This window comes from Cornus florida, unplaced genomic scaffold (assembly GCF_030987335.1).
Source record: "Cornus florida cultivar Cherokee Brave unplaced genomic scaffold, ASM3098733v1 CherokeeBrave_3.0.0_Hap2_Chr03, whole genome shotgun sequence".
Taxonomy (NCBI): domain Eukaryota; kingdom Viridiplantae; phylum Streptophyta; class Magnoliopsida; order Cornales; family Cornaceae; genus Cornus; species Cornus florida.
This window is the reverse complement of record NW_026775573.1, coordinates 43670857-43689208: the sequence shown is the minus strand read 5'-3', so window position 1 is coordinate 43689208 and position 18352 is coordinate 43670857. Positions and strand designations below refer to the sequence as shown.

Here is an 18352-nt window from a genome sequence, read left to right as displayed (position 1 = left end):
AAAATAAGAAAGAGAGAAATCTTGGGGTTTAGAGATCACCATTAAGTATAGCTCTTCTACACCCTTAATGAATGATTAATGAGGGGAAAGGCATGTATTGTAACAATGATGTGTGTGTGTGGTTATTTCAACAAGCATGGATGACAAATTAAACATACATTGTCTAAGCAACATAGTGGATAGCACAACATATCAAAGTTAACCATTAATCCTTTCTTTAAGCCTACAACCAAATGCATCACAAAATTAGAGAAATATGCCACTTGCATTCATGAGTATGGAACATCAAACAACAAGCATGGATTGTCCTCCTATTTAACATCTAGCTACCAGTACACTACAATTAAGCTAATGACATGAAATTAAACTAATTAAACTAAGGGAGAGGCACAATCCATTAAGAAATAAGTATGAACCATCAAAAAAAACCACAAGGACATTCCATTAAACACTATGTCTTGACAATCTCTAGATCTATAGCATTAATACACATAGACATGCATCAACAACACAAGAAATAGAGGCAAACACATGAACATCTATACTAGCATACATAAACATATGGATAGAATGAAATGATTAATTGAAAGCATTAAACCATACAAATCATTGAATAAACAAGATCTATATATATAAATATGTCGAAACAAGTATCACAATACAAATTCCCTCAAAAATACATAAATCAAGATGTAGAAAGCATGCTTAGGGCTAACTCTAGCCCCAAGAAGATGTCTAGCCACTCATGGATGGCGTCCTCCAATCCTCAAGGGCTAACTTCATGGTAGAGATTTGCTCCTTGGTTGATGGAGAGTCTCCAATGGTGTCTCTAGCCTCTTCCCTTCTTTTCTTCCTCTCCAAGGATGTAATGAATGAGAATCAAAAGTCTATGCAGAGCTATATATATCTTCCAAAAAGTGGCTCATATTCCTTATATAGGTAGGTAAAAAATCACCCAAAATGAGCTAGGCTCGTACAACAAATCTTCCTCAATGATTGGATATGAGACAACTTTTAGTGAGCTGGAATTTGAATTTTTTCAGGATTTGGAAAGTTTGATCGATCGAACATAGCTGAGATCTATCGAACTGAAGTTGGATCGATCTTGAATGGCGGCACCTTGTTGGATAAAAACAAATCTGAGATATTTTGAAGATATTTTTGGAAAAAGGACAAAAGCGGTTGGTAGGGTGGTACAGCTGGATAAGATCTGACATCTAGATAAGGACAAGAAGGTTCGATCCATCAAAGAATGATGTTGGATCGATCGAACTTTTGGGATCTCTGAAAATGACATCATGGCCTAGATCTATCTTGAATGCTGAGATTGATGGGAGTTCAATAGATCGAACTTGAGGTGAGATCGATTGAAGATGCTAAAATTCCACCTTTGCTTCCTTTTGCTCTACTTTGCTCCTTTCTTTGATTCATCACAGAATTACTTCATTTCTGCTCTTATTTGGCTGAGTTAGCTTATTTAGGGGATATGTACCTGAAAATGGAAATAACACGAAATCAATCTAAGGTGGGAAAATAAGATAGATAAAGGTCCTTGAATACCTAAGCATAAGGGGGTTTAAATGCGCACTTTTCAGCACTCATCAGTGTACTCTATGGACGTAGCCTTAAGATTTGGGTGAACCATGTATATCTTGTGTTCTTGTGTGTGATTTTTTTTCTTTGTGATTGCTTGATTATTCCTCGAACAACGTGCATTGTTATTTTGCATTTTCGCCACAACAACTGGAATCAAATTCGGTTGATTATGTAGTGCAACTCTAACAACTGGTATCAGAGCCTTTGGTTAAGAACCTAGGGTATAGAAAGTGTTTGACAAAATTCTAAAAGTCTTTCGATCAGATCTGTTCGTTCGAGTGGGAGTAATGGCATCAGAAGGTAAGACATCCACATCCATGATCGAGAAGTTCGATGGCATAAACTTTAGTTTCTGGAAGATGTAAATAGAAGACCTCTTGTTTCAAAAAAATCTGTATCAACCTTTGGGAGAGAAGCCAGAGGATACAAATGATGCAAATTGGGAATTACTTGATAGGAAGGCTCTTGGCACCGTCAGATTGACATTGTCAAAGTCAGTTGCCTTCAATATCAAGAACGAGAAGACAACGAAGTCTCTCATGGCAGCCCTTTCTAGTATATATGAACAGCCTTCTGCAGTGAACAAGGTGCACTTGATTAAGAAGTTGTTCAACGTGAAGATGGTCGAAGGTGGTAAGTTCAACGAACATCTAAATGCGTTCAACGAGATAGTTGGGCAATTAGAGTCTGTTGATATTGACTTCAAAAATGAGGTCAGAGCACTGCTAATTCTAGGATAGTTACCCGAGAGTTAGAGTGGCACGGTTACAGCGATCAGTAGCTCTGCAAGGAAGACCAAATTGAAGTTTGATGAAGTTGTGAGCATGATTCTGACTGAAGAAATCAGAAGGCAAACAACAAGGGTTTCCACCAGTGGTTCGGCGTTGAATGTTGAAAGCAGAGGCAAGGGTTTAAATAAGAAGAAGGGCAACAATAATAGAAACAGAGGTAGATCTAAGTCAAGGAATGGAAGGACACAGTCTTAAAATTTCAGGAATTCCATAGATCTCAGTGACGTTGAGTGTTGGAATTGTGGAAAAAAGGGACATTATCGTGTTGATTGCAGACTTCCAAAGAAGGGAACTGAAAGAAAAACTGAAGCAAACTTTGTCTTAGAAGAATCAGATGATTTATTGATATGCTCTTTGAAGAGCAAGGCGGAGTCATGGGTTTTAGATTCTGGTGCATCGTTTCATGGCACTTCAAACAAAGAGCTATTTAATAGCTATGAACTGAGTAACCTTGGTAAGGTGTATCTTGGTGATGATCAGCCTTGCTGCGTCATTGGCAAGGGTGAAGTGCAAATCAAGTTGAATAGGTCAGCTTGGAAGTTGAAGGACGTGAGACACATCCCTGACTTGAGGAAGAATCTGATTTCGGTGGGACAATTGTCAGATTAAGGTTTTGTTACAACTTTCAATAGAGACTCGTGGAAAGTTTCCAGAGGCGCTCTGACCATTGCACGTGGTAAAAAATCTGGCACTATCTCCACAACTACCAGTGCTTATGGGTCTATAGCAGTTGTAGAAAATAGAGAAGATCACAACCTTTGGCACCAGAGACTAGGTCACATGAGTGAAAGGGGGCTCAAGATTATGCACTCAAAGGGGAAACTACCAGCATATGGGCAATTGATGTTGACTTCTGTGAGAGTTGCATGATGGGCAAGCAAGGGTCAGTTTCAAGAAGAGTGGTAGAGATCTCAGAAAGGAGAACTTGAGTAGTTCACACAGATGTTTGGGGGGCAACCACTATTTCATCCATTGGTGGAAAATCATACTTCGTGACTTTCATTCATGATCACACAAGGAAGGTATGGGTTTATTTTTTGAAGCACAAATCTGAGGTATTTGATGTGTTCAAGAAGTGGAAAGCCATGGCAGAGAATGAGACAGGTTTGAAGATCAAGAGGTTGAGATCAGACAATGGTGGTGAGTATGAAGACACTGGGTTTAAGAAGTTATGTTTTGATAATGGGATCAGACTAGAAAGGACTATGCAAGGAACCCCATAGCAGAATGGGGTGGCAGAACTGATGAACCAAACATTGACAGAAAGAGCCAGAAGCATGCGCACACATTCGGGTCTACCCAAATAGTTTTGGGCAGAAACAGTCAATACAGCATCCTACCTAATTAATCGTGGACCATCGGTGCCTTTGAAGCATCGAATACCAGAAAAGGTATGGAGTGGCAAAGAGGTAAATCTTTCATGGTTGAAAGTTTTTGGTTGTATTGCATATGCGCATATTAGTGACCATGCTAAGGGAAAGCTCGACCCCAATTCACTAAAATGCATCTTTATTGGGTTTGGCGGAGATGAGTTTGGTTATCGACTCTGGGATAATCAGAACAAGAAAATCATCAGAAGTAGAGATGTGATTTTCAATGAGAAGGTGATGTATAAGGATAGAGATGCAGCACAGTTAACTAGTCCTGTACAAAATAAGCCTGAGTTTATTGAGTTGGATGATGATCCAGAGAGCGTTGATGCAGAGCAGACAGATAAGGGTTCTTGGCCAGAACTCACAGAACATAGTTTACTGCAGATTCCAACTCTTATGCCTGCACCTAAGGTTTACGTGACCTCATGTACCGAATAGGAAATATTTGGATTATATGTTGCTCACAGATGATGGTAAGCCTGAATGCTATGATGAAGCATGTCAGGTTGAAGATGCTAGCAAGTAAGAGCTTGTAATGGAAGATGAGATGAAGTCCCTTATCTCCAACAAAACATGGGAACTAGCCAAGTTGCCCATGGGGAAGAAAGTTTTTCACAACAAATGGGTGTACAGGGTGAAAAAGGAACATGATGGTTCCAAGAGATACAAGGCGAGAATGGTGGTCAAAAGCTTTCAGCAAAAGCAAGGCATTGACTACATAGACATTTTTTCCCCGGTTGTGAAACTGAGTACCATTCGCTCAGTTCTTAGTATTGTTACAGTAGAAGGGTTGCACCTTGAATAATTAGATGTCAAAACTGCTTTCCTCTATGGTGACCTTGAGGAGGAGATTTACATACAACAACCGGAGGGTTTCTCAGTCAAAGGGAAAGAGAAACTAGTGTACAAGTTGAAGAAAAGCTTATATGGTTTGAAGCAAGCCCCGAGGCAGTGGTACAAGATGTTTGATGGTTTTATGAAGTGACATGGCTACAATAAGTGCAACGCTGACCATTGCTACTACTTTAAGAGGTTTAAGTCAAGTTTCATTATCTTCTACTTTATGTTGATGACATGTTAGTGGCAGGTTCTGATTTTGAAGAAATCAACAAATTAAAGAAGCAGTTGTCTAGTGAATTCGAGATGAAGGATCTTAGTGCAGTGAAGTAGATTCTTAGGATGAGGATTAGCAGAGACAAACAGAAAGGTACTTTACAGTTGTCTCAGGCTGAGTACGTTGAACGGGTTCTGAAGAGGTTTAGCATGAATAATGCTAAGGCGGTGAGTACTCCCTTAGCTAATCACTTCTGATTATCTTGGAATCAGTGTTCGAAGACAGAAGATGAGAAAAACTTTATGGCTAAAATTCCATATGCCTCAGCCAATGGAAGTTTGATGTATGCCATGGTGTGCACAAAACCAGACATTGCATATGCAGTGGGAGCAGTAAGCAAGTTCATGAAGGATCTGAACAAGCTACACTAGGAAGCAGTAAAGTGGATATTGAGATATCTATGGGGTACCACAGACAGATGCTTATGTTTCAAAAGGGGTGAAGTGAAGCTACATGGTTATGTAGATTCAGACTTTGCTAGTGAGGTGGACCACAGAAGAAGTACTACCGAATATGTGTTCATGGTGGGTACAACTGCAGTTAGTTGGGTTTCGCAAATATAGAGGATTGTAGCATTATCTACTACAGAGGCAGAGTATGTGGCGATGATAGAGGCCAGCAAGAAGATGATTTGGTTACAAGGTTTGTTAACAGAGTTGGGATTCGAATAGGTGAAGAATGTTTTGCACAGTGATAGTCAGAGTGCGATACATCTGGCAAAGAATTCAGCATTTCATTCAAGGACCAAGCATATAGGACTTCAGTATCACTTTATCAGATCTTTGTTAGAAGATGGGGTGTTGACACTTGAGAAAATACTTGGCACCAAAAATCTGGCTGACATGTTGACCAAGACAGTGACCATGGAGAAACTGAAGTTGTGCCCAACTTCAGTTGGTCTTCTAGCTTGAAGATAGAAAGAAGCACACCGACATGTATGGGACATGCATAAGAAGAGGATGGAATGGGTTTACAAGTGCTCCAGACTCCAAGTAGGAGATTGTTATGGTTTTTAAGGAGTCTTATTAGGTGGAAGATTTTTAGGAAGATTTAATTATATGGAAACTTCAAGAGTACTGAATTTTAGGGAAAATTCAGTTTCCTAATCTGTTAGGGAAAATTCAATTTCCTAATCTGTTAGGGAAAATTCAGTTTCCTAATCTGATTTGACTTCCTTATTGGTTTAAGGAAAATTCAGTTTCCTGATTTGATTTAATTTCCTTATTGTTTTTGGATTCTACAAAAGGCAAGTTCTTGTAGGACAAGTTTGGGACTCTATAAATAGGGGTGAAAGTTACAGATAAAGGTGTGCCAATACAAGAGAGAGCAATTGAGAGAGATTGAGAGAGAATTCTCCTTGTAATTCTTCATCTTTTTCATAGTGAATTTGTTCGGTGTGCTCCATAGACGTAGCCCTAAGATTTAGGTGAACCATGTATATCTTGTGTTCTTGTGTGTGATTTCTTTTCTTTGTGATTGCTTGATTATTCCTCGAACAATGTGCGTTGTTATTTTGCGTTTCCGCCACAACAATTGGAATCAAATTCGGTTGATTATATAGTGCAACTCTAACAAACATGTGGTTAGTTGATTGAGGGGAAGAGAGAGATTTTAAACTTTTCATATTGTGTTTAGATAATCTATTCAGGGGGAGTTTTTAATTGGTTTATTAAGCTTTCACTGGTAGTTTTGCTTGATCCGTGTGTAAGAATTTAGGTGATCTTTTTTCCAAAGGCTGAAAAGAACAGAGTTAATAAATTTCCCCTTTTTTTAAACAATTGTAATTTATTTTTCTACTTTGGGTAAACTATAATTGTTTTTAGGGTTTTGTCACGAAATTGTCAAAGGGGGAGATTATGAGATATATTTTTGTAAATTGGCATATTTCGGTAACAAAACAAGTCCTAGTCGAGTTGTAATTCCAGTTACCATATATGACTTGAGCTCGACTGCGGAGTTGGAAGTTTGCACTGAAGAGGAAAGTACTGGTTGATCATCAAAAGGAAAGAACACTGATTTAGGACATTGTTTCCCACTTAGGACAATAATATACAGATTATATTATCAGGGTTCCAAAAATACAGACAATCCACATTGAGGTTGGATTTTGTCAAGTGGGAACCGGTTCAAGATTTGGGAACCGGTTCTAGAAGCTACCCTTCAAAGATTACTCACTGTCCTTTAGGAACTGGTAGCAAAAATGGGAATCGCTTCCGCAAGTCCTGAAGACAACAGGTTTCCTTGTTACCTTGTTCTGCTGAATCCCTTTTTGATTCCACTTTCCTTCTAAAGTCCTATACATGAGATTTCCTTTATTTTATGAAGGAATAGGACTTTGCAACCTTTATATAAACCATGTCATATACAAGGTTTATTCACGGCTTTTGTTATACAGATTTAAATCGCTTCCACAAGTACTGTTGCATCTACAACAATCAGACGAAGTAGATCTTTTTCTATATCACTCAGACGATTGAAGAACAGAAGTAAGCACAGTCACACTTTGAAAGGGTTGGAGCATTTATGGAGTGTTTTCTGATCTGCATGCTACTCTTCTACAAATATCAAGTATCAGTCTGAGATCAAGTGGCTATTGGACGAGGAGTTGCAAAGCCAGAGGATCGTCAGTAGTTGGTGTGGTGTAGAACGATAGGGTGTGAGCCAGAGTCAAAGTTCGGTATACTTTGTTTCAATCATAGTGGATTAGTTTACTTTAGACTGCATAGTGCACGAGGTTTTTCCCATAACAGTTGACATATTTTATCAATTGGGGTTTCATCGCTAAAATCCTACTGTCGTCTCTAACTTTATACTCTGCATTATTTTATCAATATGTGATTAACTGTTTACTTGTTAAAACATAAAATAAGCAAAGTTAAGGACACATATCTGTTTTTTAGAACAAACAAAAACTTTCTAAGTAATTTCCGCTGCGTATGACTCACAAACAAGTCGAGCAGCAACTATCTTGGAGGACTTGCGTTCAACTGCCTTTTTGAGGAAGCTGTCTTCTTCTAGGACCATTTGGACGGGCAAGAATCCTAGCCCGTTTGCCATGGCAAGCATCATCTGCTTCATATCTGCCTTGAACTCCTCAAAATCCACCGATCCATTCGAGTCGTGATCAAACTGCACGAAGAGGGAAGTGTACACGTGGGAGAGCTCATCTTGTTCGGTCTTAACATCAATACCGAAGTGGGTCTCGAACATCCTGAGATTCTGCAGCTCCTTCAACAACTCTGCATAGGAGAGGAGGCCGTCATGGTCTGTGTCAAGGCAGGTGAAGCGGTCATGGATTCAACCGTTGAATGCTTCATCTTCCACAAAGCTAACAATGGTGGCACCATCTAACACTTCTACACTCATTTTCTATAATCTGCTTCTCACCTGAGGCTTATATGATGATCAAAAGGAAGCTTAGTGGTTATGGGCTTATATATATAGTTATGGTGGTTATGACTTTAGTTGTGCATTCCAAATGCATATATATAAGCTATTTGAAACACTAATGCTATTACTTTTCAGCCTGTGTTTGACCCTGCCATAGTTTTCTGAACATATATATATATATATAATATATGGGTATAAAACAAGGTAACAGGATGATCCTACAGAAACAAATATCAGTGGGCCTAAAATAGATTGCAGCCTCGTCCGTGTGTGTTTCTGTTATCCAGCTGGGAGGAATTATTTGTGGATTTACTTTCCACGTAGACCAGTGAACAGTTTTAAAATGGGGAGAATAATATTAATAATAATAATAATAATAATGATAATAATAATTACTCCGTGTATATTAGACTTATTAGAAAGTCATTAGCATTAGGCGTTGACTAGTGAAAACCATTATATTCGTAATAATTAAACGAGACAACTGATCCAATAGCCCTCAATACAATGCGTGATGGACTCACCGCCATGGTTTCTAGTCAAGGACAAGAGGACCCAAAGATTATTGTTACGGCGTTTTGAAGGTCTAAAAATTAAGTCAAATTCTAATTTTTTAAATTAATGAAGTTTTTTTTTTAAGCGCTGGGCATGGAATTTTAGATTATCTTTTAATTCTCAAACTGCCTTCCTATATTATTATAAAATGACCCAACCACCCATCTCTCCAACAACTCCATGATCAAAGCCATTTCAACAAACACCTTTTGCCGGGTCACGGCGGATTAAATTCTCTAACTCCATAAAAATCCCTCTAATGGCTTTTCCTAATCATCTCCAAATTGCCATCGCTTCATTTCTGAGAACCAAACGGTACTGATCTGAAAACAGAACTTCGATTTCAGGCATCAAATCCCTAACCGAATCCCAAACAGTACTGATCTGCAGACCAGGTTCAGTCATTTTCCTAAGATCTCCTTTCATTAAAAGGGACAGCGCATACGACCCACAAAGCAAAGAGTGAAGGGGTTCACGCAGTAAGGAGAATGAATTAATAGCAAGCAGAGAGAGCTTGAAGAAGTGAGTAAGTGGGCCCAAATATCCATCCCCATTCATTGTCTTCCTAAAATGCTTCTCAAACTGGGGAGAAATCCCCCTCAAAAGAATTTTCTCCCTCACGATATGAGGCGCAGGTTACGAAGGGCGGAGCAATTCGTCGACCGCTTGGAGGAAGGAGGAGGAGGCGTCGGCGGAATCGGACCAGATGGAGAGGGTTTTAGAGATAGAAGACAGACTTGAGGGTCTGTTACGTCGACGTTTTGATCCACCGGCCAGGCGGCGACGGACTTCTCCGCGGCCACGAATGGCGGTGAGCAATTCGTCTTCCGCGTCAAGGAAGGAGGAGGCGTCGGCTGAGTCGGACCAGGGGAAGGTTTTAGAGAGAGATTAGAGAGAGACTTGAGGGTCTGCTGGGCAGTTTAGGAATAAAAAGATAATTTATAGTAAAATTTCATATATCATTTGAGAAAACTTCATTAATTTAAAAAATTAAAATTTTCCTCCATCAACGTACATTAATTATTTTTTTAAATATGCTTAAATTTATTTTTCAGTACATTTGTTCTAAATTTCAATATAAATTTTATGCGTTTAAAAAAAAAAAAAAGCCGAGACCAAAAGGGTAGCAATGTGAAAGCGGCATACTTGTTATGAAGGATTGTGTGACTTCAGTTAAAACATATCTTTTTAATTAGGGTTAATTACCGTGACACTCCTATGATTTACCCTGTTGACGGTTAAATGAAATTTGCCCATTTTTTAGACGATTACACCCCTTTAGGTTGCTAAAGTTAACATTGACACCCGACAATGTGGATGGACCTTTATACCCTTTGATTTGTGAATGATTTATTTGAATTCTAAAATTACTATTTTAACCTTATACATTCATAGATAAATATATATATATATACACACACATATAGATAGACAAACACATATACTGGCAACAATTGATTAACATTTAAAATGTGAATCAATCTGCAGAAAAATTGCCTATTGCTGCCAAAAATATATACATACATAGTTCTTACAATAAAATAATTAAATGGGGGTATTATATGCGGGGCTTGGATCCTTTAAGTTAAATATTCTTTAAGTTATCCTGAGTTGAATTTGTTACTGATTTGACATGTGACATTTAAAATCTTTCTATTACTCGCGTTAAACCACGTCAACTAATCCAAAAAAAATTTAAAAAGTGCACTATTTTGAGATAAGAAAAGTTTACCAAAGTTTAAAACTGCACCGTTTTGAATTCACCATACTCTAATATCCACCAAAATTTAAAAACGGTGTTAAACGGTGTTAACGTTATTCCTATCTTAAACAAGTCTGTTTCTCTTCTAACCCACGTTGTATTTTTCCTAACTCCATTAATATCCATGCGCGCATATATATATATATATCTTTTCCAATCATTAAGTTGCATGTTTTTTTATCACATTTTCATCCATCTTAATTCCATAGCAAAGAACATTCATTTTTGGCGCAAAATATCCCCCCAATTGTGTATACCTACTTATGCACTTATATTGTTCATATTTTTCTTTTACAAAAGACGCCTAAGGCAATCATTATTCCTCCATGCATGTTCTTCAATTTAAACAAAATTAATAATTAATTCATTCAAAGTCAAGCTATATTATAAAAAATAATACATCAACGACTCACAAAACAGATCATTGATTGGGAATTTCTATGATTGTAGCATCATTGAAGATATTAGGAATTCATTTAAAGAGATAAGGCCATTCGATATATCAAATTACCGAATCCTAATACGAGATATGCTAAATTAATTTCATAGTTTTTTTATGGAATTTATGAGATTTCTAGGGCTGATGGGTCATATTTTGCATATGACATGCTATGTCACCATGGGCCATTGGAGCACATGTATCTATGATTATTACATTTGTGTGCATGCTCGGTTTTACACGCAACCTCATCCTAGGTGAAATGAGCTCCCTTTGGACCCATTACTTCATTCTTTTTGCCAAAACTGATATAAGGGCATTTTGGGTATTTTTCATGAAAAATAAAAACTTCTTTCAACATGGTTGTATAGAAAATATGATTTTAGGGGAGGTCACTTCACAACTTTTTTTCCAAAAAATGTAATTTAAGGTATCAAAATTGCATTTCAAGTTAGCATTTCTGGTGCAGCCTATAGTGGATAAGTGCTCCAATTTTAGGCAGAAAGCTTAGGGCTAATTACGAGCGCTCCTAGCCCTTGGACGAGCGCTCATAGTACTATTCATAGGTTGACTCAGCATTGACTTCCCAACTTCAAATGGTCGTATCTCTTTCACTTTAACTCTGAATTGGTCCATTCTTGAGTCTAAACTGACCATATCGAAATAAGCTTTCCAATGGTACCAATTACAGTATGAGATTTCACTTATAGCTCAAGTTATCCAAGTTTAGTAAGGTAGTGTCAGGATTTGGTTTGAACCAGGATGGGTTTCCCTTCCTTCGACTTTGGGACTTGAAATCTTTGCCATCCGGACTCCAAATCAAGTGATTCTTGAGTCTATCTTTATTAATTTTTCGTTGTCTATCCAATGGTGTGCACGGTGGCACCTATTTCAGATTGAAATGACCATGTTATCCATGGTCCAATTCTTGGCGGGTTTTAAAATTGTAGCATCGGTCTTGTTTTCCCCGAGTCACGAGACTTCTCGATAGGCCATTCTTGTGTCTTTGGGATGACGTACATCTCAAAAGACTTATTTAAGTTTTGCTTCCGCATTCTGGATCTGTTAAAGTGTCATCTTCGGGTAATTATAGGACGCACTAGGTTTGGAAATCCAGGGCCGTCATAGAAAGATAAACACGTTTCCCCTTTATTTCCAGCATCCTCTATCTTCCATGCTGGTGATGGATTATTTTTTTGGTCGGAGGTAAACTGCTGAGGGCGAGGAGTATGTGAGGTGCAGAGGGGTAGTATTGAGGAGAGATTGGAAGAAAGTGAGAATCTGGGTTGTTGTGGCCTCCACGAGAAGCAGTGGGTAGTGGCGGTGATGGGTTGATTATCAATCACGTGTTAGGGTTGTCAAGAATTCAAGCTTCTCATCGTTTACATGTCATATAATGTCTTTGACCCTTGGCCTCATTACATACACATTCAATGAGTATCAAAAGGTGCACTTAAGTGCACATTACATAGTTTGAACAATAAATACATGTTTTGACATAATAAAACCAAAAACAAAGTATGATATGTTAACAAGTGCATATTTTAGTATGTCAAAAATACTCCAAGTAGTCAAGCAAGCTTAGGGATGTTGTGCATCCCAAAATAACGTTTCTTTAGCTAAAAAATAACTCCAAACCACAGGGTGAGTAAACGAGTTACTCGTAGGAAATGGATATGCGTATGACCTAAAGTTTTACAAACTTTGCAATTCAATGTAAATCGATCCATGTGGTACATGCCACCTAACGTCTATGTTCCAAATGAGCCTAAGAGATCATCCTAGGCTACATTAAAATAATAAAATTACAAATCACTATATCCATAATGTTTAACCGACATTGGAACTTCCAACACAACGCAATAAAATATAAACTCACAAAGTTATTAGCTTGGAATTTAAAGTGCGAAATCAAACAAAAATGGATACTCGGACATCACGCCAGATCAGACCGACAACGTGGTTACCTTAGGGTTATTCGCCCATAGGAACCTCCCTATGTGCGCACTAGACTTGTAGGGGGACAATCCCCCGTACTAGAACCATGCCTTAGTCGTAGTCATAACAATTACATCTCAAGTTTTCAAAATCAACATAAAATACGTACTCAAATCATTAATACAACAAGGATGGAAATTAATTAAATAAAATAATTTATTTCTTTAGATTTCATTTCTCATCCAAATATTCTCAATTTAATATATGTTAAAGGACCTATCATGATCATTACATATATTACTTCAAAACTTGATTTAAATCACAGGAACATATAAATGAAAATTAACTAAATTTGTTAATTAATTTATCTAGATTTCAAAACAACCTTAAATGACTTCAATTTAATATAAGTTATGAATCAAGTCATGGCCTTTCCAAAAATCATGTCTTAGCTTAATTTCATGCAATGTATTATTACTTACTAACTTAAAATTTAGATTAAAGACATGTATTCAATTTATACTAAGTTATAAAGCATATATTAACAACAAGATCATAAACATAAATCAACCCCTACCTCATAAGAGGATTGTTCTGCTTAAATCCAAGGGAAGCAAAGGAATTTCAAGTTTTCCTTCTAGGTTTATGAAGAGGAAGGTGAGGCAAAGCTTTTGTATTCCAAGCTTTATGGCCAAAGGTGAGTGGAAGGGGACCAAAATGAAGCTTAAAGCTCTAAGCCAAGCTTTGCTTCAGTGGTGGCTAGGTCAGGGTTTGAGAGGAAATAGATGAAATGAAATTAAAATGAAAACCTTAAAATAATTTTGGTGAAATCCTCCACTCATTATGTTCTCTTGCACTACTTTTAGCACACACACTAATACAAGACTACATATGGAGCCTACACTTGTCACCATCCTAAGTGATCATCCAAGGCTTAATATTAAGCTTACACTTATCAACCATTCATGCCAACAAGTGCTTCAATCTTAGGCCAACAAATGGGTGAATCTCCACCCTCCATATGTCATTATACTAAGCCTCCAGGTGGTTCACCACAATGTTAACAAGTGGCTCAATGGAAGTGTGACACTTGTCACACTTTCCAAAAATTGCAAAAAGGTCTTTTTTCAAAATATCTTCCAAATTAAATTACAAAATGGTCCCTAAGATGAAAAATAATTGATGAGCGCTGAAAAGTGCGCATTTAAACCCCTTAATCTTAGGTATTCTAGGACCTTTATCTATCTTACTTTTCCGCTTTAGGCTAATTTCATGTTATTGTCCTTTTCAGGTACTTATCCCAAAAATAAGCTAACTCAGCTAAATAAGAGCATAATTGAAGTAATCTTGAGATGAATCAAAGAAAGGAGCAAAGTGGGAGCAAAAGGAAGTAAGTGGTGCAAATTCAGCAAGTTCGATCAATTTCAGTAAATGTTCGATTGATCGAAAGTTCATCGATCTCAGCACTTTAAGATGGATCTGAGCTATTTTGTCCTTATCCAAAGATCCCATAAAGTTGAATCGATCCAACTTTCTTCAGATTGATCGAAAAGATTCCATCTTATCTAGTTGTACCACCCCACCTACCACTTTGGTCTCTTTCTCAAAAATATCTCCAAAATATCTCAGATTTGTCTAGCCATGTTCGATCAATTTCACCACAAGTTCAATTGATCGAACTTCTCAAAATTCGAGAAAATACAATTTCCAGTTCATTACAAGTTGTTTTATATCCAATCATTGGGGAGGAATATTGGTGCACAAGCCTAGATATTTGGGGGTGCCATTTGACCTACCTATATAAGGAAAATGAGCCATTTTTACAAAAGAGACACAGTTGAGGCTACACTAGACTTTTGGATACAATTTCCATATTCTTAGAGAGGAGGCTAGAGACACAAGCTTAGAGTTCTTCCATCAACTAAGAAGAGGAGCAATCTCTACCATGGAGTTAGCCCTTGAGGGTTGGGAAACACCATCCATGAGTGGCTAGACATCCTCTTGGGGCTAGAGTTAGCCCTAAGCATGCTTTCTACATCTTGATTTATGTATTTTTGAGGGGATTTGTATTGTGATAGATGTTTTGACATATTTATATACATAGATCTTGTTTATTCAATGATTTGTGTAGTTTAATGCTTCCAATTGATCATTTCATTCTATCCATATGTCTATGTATGCTAGAATAGATGTTCATGTGCTTATCTCTATTTCTTGTGTTGTTGATGCATGTCTATGTGTATTCATGCTATAGATCTAGAGATTGTCAAGACATGGTGCTTAATAGAATGTCCTTGTGTTTTATTTGATAGTTCATTCTCATTTCTTGATGGATTGTGCCTCTTCCTTAGTTTAATTAGTTTAATTTCATGTCATTAGCTTAATTGTAGTGTAGTTGTAGTTTAGATGTTAAATGGGAGGACAATCTATGCTTGTTATTTGATGTTCCATACTTATGAATGCAAGTAGCATATTTCTCTAATTTTGTGATGTGTTTGGATTGTGAGCTTAAAGAAAGGATTAATAGCTTAGTTTGATATATTGCGCTATTCATTATATTGTTTAGACAATATATACTTAATTGGTCATCCATACTTGTTGAAACAACCACACACTCACACTATTGTTACAGTACATGTTTTCCCCTTATTAATAGTTCATTAAGGGTGTAGAAAAGCTGTGCTTAGTGGTGATCTCTAAACCCCAAGATCTCTCTCTCTCATATTTTCCCTCTGTTCATTTAATTGTTTACTTTAGTCTAAATTGCATCTTAGTATAATTTAATCACCAACCAATCTTTTAATCACTCGACCTACTAACCCTAATCTCGATTTCACAACCTAATACGACCCACCAATCCCTTGGGACGATCCTTACTTCCCCTAACTATATTTTTAGTGAAAGGTAGTAGTGGCAAATTATAAATGTAGAACTTGGCCACACTCATCTTAGTCCACTTTGCAAGCTTTGGTTTAAGCGACCACCAATAATTACTTTATTAATTACACTAAAACCCCAAAAATCAAGAATGTTTCTAAGAAACTATGCATTCATTCCCTTTTTACGAAAAAGTAAGCAACTAACATGTTTTTCTACAAAAGTAAAAATACAAGTATGTTGGAAATTAAATAACATGAATGCATGCAAAGCTGAAAAAAGATCCGAGCACAAAAAGTGAGATTACGCAAAGGAAAAAAAAGAGGGGGAAAAGACAAAAAAAAAAAAAAAAAAATAGAAATTATAGGAAAAATGGAAGGAAAATGACCGGGTCATTACACTTTCCCAAACTTTAATGATATGGGCATTTAGGTCATTTAGTAACTTTGATATTTTATATTAAAAATTAATTAAATATCAAGGGACAATTTAGACATTTAACAATCCCTTTTAAATCAAAAAGCTGACAGGGGGTGTGAATGCCAAAAAATTGGCTAAGTTTAATCTGCATGTTAATAAGGCAAATATCAGAAAGTGTCACTGTAAGTAACCTTTTTAATTATGTTTGAATCTCCTTACAACATAATTATTTCTAATTTTAACTAAGTTTCAACATATTTCTTTTATATGTTAAAATTGTATTTGTTATATATTGGGGCCCACTATGCAAATTGTGGCATACAATTTGCAATTGCAATGATGATGCCAAACAGTGTATACATGAAGTAAACAATTGTGATTGGTTTGGTGATGCAGATAATGAAGAGCCATTGGTCCATTGATATGTTTACATCCTATTAGCTTAGTGATGTGTATGCAATAGAATTGGTTGCTCCATTTGGTGGTGACTCTTACTATTTATATATGATAGGGGTGCATAAGGTCTGGTTTGGATCGGATTGGGAGTTTTTTGGGACCAAACCATTTATAACGGTTCCACTCTTTTTGAAACTAGATCGAACCATAATGTCCATGGAACCAAACCAAACCAAACCGCGAAAAATCGGTTCGGTTTGATTTGGTTCGGTTTGTCTATTTAAGTTGATTTTCTTTTTATTTTATTTTTTTAAAACAAAATCTCTTATTTTTCCCTGTATATGATACATCAGGGAATTGTCAGTAATATCAGACACTTGTGGAATAAACAAACGGACAATGACCAGATGACCATAAAGAAAAAAATACAACATTCCCTGTTCATCATTTATGAGGTGTTGGGAAAAAAAAAAAATTAACTCAAAATTTCAAAAAATAAGAGATATCAAGTACAAAATAGCTAATGTTTGAAGTCTCCAGCTATCATAATTATTTATTGCCATGACTAAAAGTATATAGACTTAGTTGACTAATCAATATGAAGTTGAAAGGAATATATATATATATAATATAATATAAGTTATATAACGGTTCGGTTCGAGCCTGGCTAGTCCAGCAGGACCCCAAACTAGGACTGAACCAAAAAATTACGGTTTCATAATTTTGGGCCCAAGACCGGACCAACCTGCTATACAACTAGCCCAAACCATCCAGTTTAGTCCGGTCTAGTCCGATTTTTCAGTTTACCAAATTTTTTAAACACCCCCAATTTGTGCTTGAGGATTCTATAAATTGTATCTTTTAGTGAATTAATAAAGTCCTCTCTCTCTCTTCTTATTTTACATATTTTGTCCTATATTTATAGCACGTTATCAGCACGAGTCTCTAACCAACTGAGACTTGAATGAGAAGCTCTCATCCCTCTCTCTATCTCAACTCATATATCTTACTTGTGATATTAGTTTTGATAGTTGATGGGTTTGCTTGCTTTGCTGAAGAAAATTTATTTCTCACTCCAAAGGGTAAGCACTCCTTATATTAATATTATTTTTATTTTAGTGATATTATACATAATTATAAGAGTAGGTTCTACCACCCTTATTGTTTATTATTTATTTCATAAAGGCCGATTCTACCACCTTTATTGTTTATTGTTGAACAATTTATTGAATACGACTGATTTATGATTTAACCATTATAAGTGGTATGACTGGTTTATAGTTTAACCACCTTTATTATATTTATTCTATATAACTTTCTTAATCAACTTAGCAATTGTGGTATATTATATGTTCTGTGTAAAGGGGAAAGCAAAATTGTTTTCTATCTCTTAATTAACTCACAACCATTCGGTTTTTTTGGTTTCATACAATCATATATATACACATATATATATCACTATGTACCTTTCATTATCTAAGTTTGAGTTTGTTTGTTAAGTAATATATAATTATATAATATCACTACAGGATCAATAAATTGTGGTGGATACAATTTATTGATCATAAATCCTTGATGAGATTCATTTTATGGATATTGAAATTACAACTAAATAAAAATAAATAAATAAAATTTTAACGTCCTTTGGAACTGCATCAAGTGTATGATAACTTGAAAATTGAATATCTCACGGTGTAAGAC

At 36.5% G+C, this 18352-nt stretch overlaps 1 pseudogene; it reads right to left on the bottom strand.

Annotated features, from left to right (window-relative positions):
- Positions 1-7790: 7790 nt before the first annotated feature.
- LOC132301524 (uncharacterized) lies at positions 7791-8240 on the bottom strand (annotated as a pseudogene).
- Between the last annotated feature and the right edge of the window lie 10112 nt (positions 8241-18352).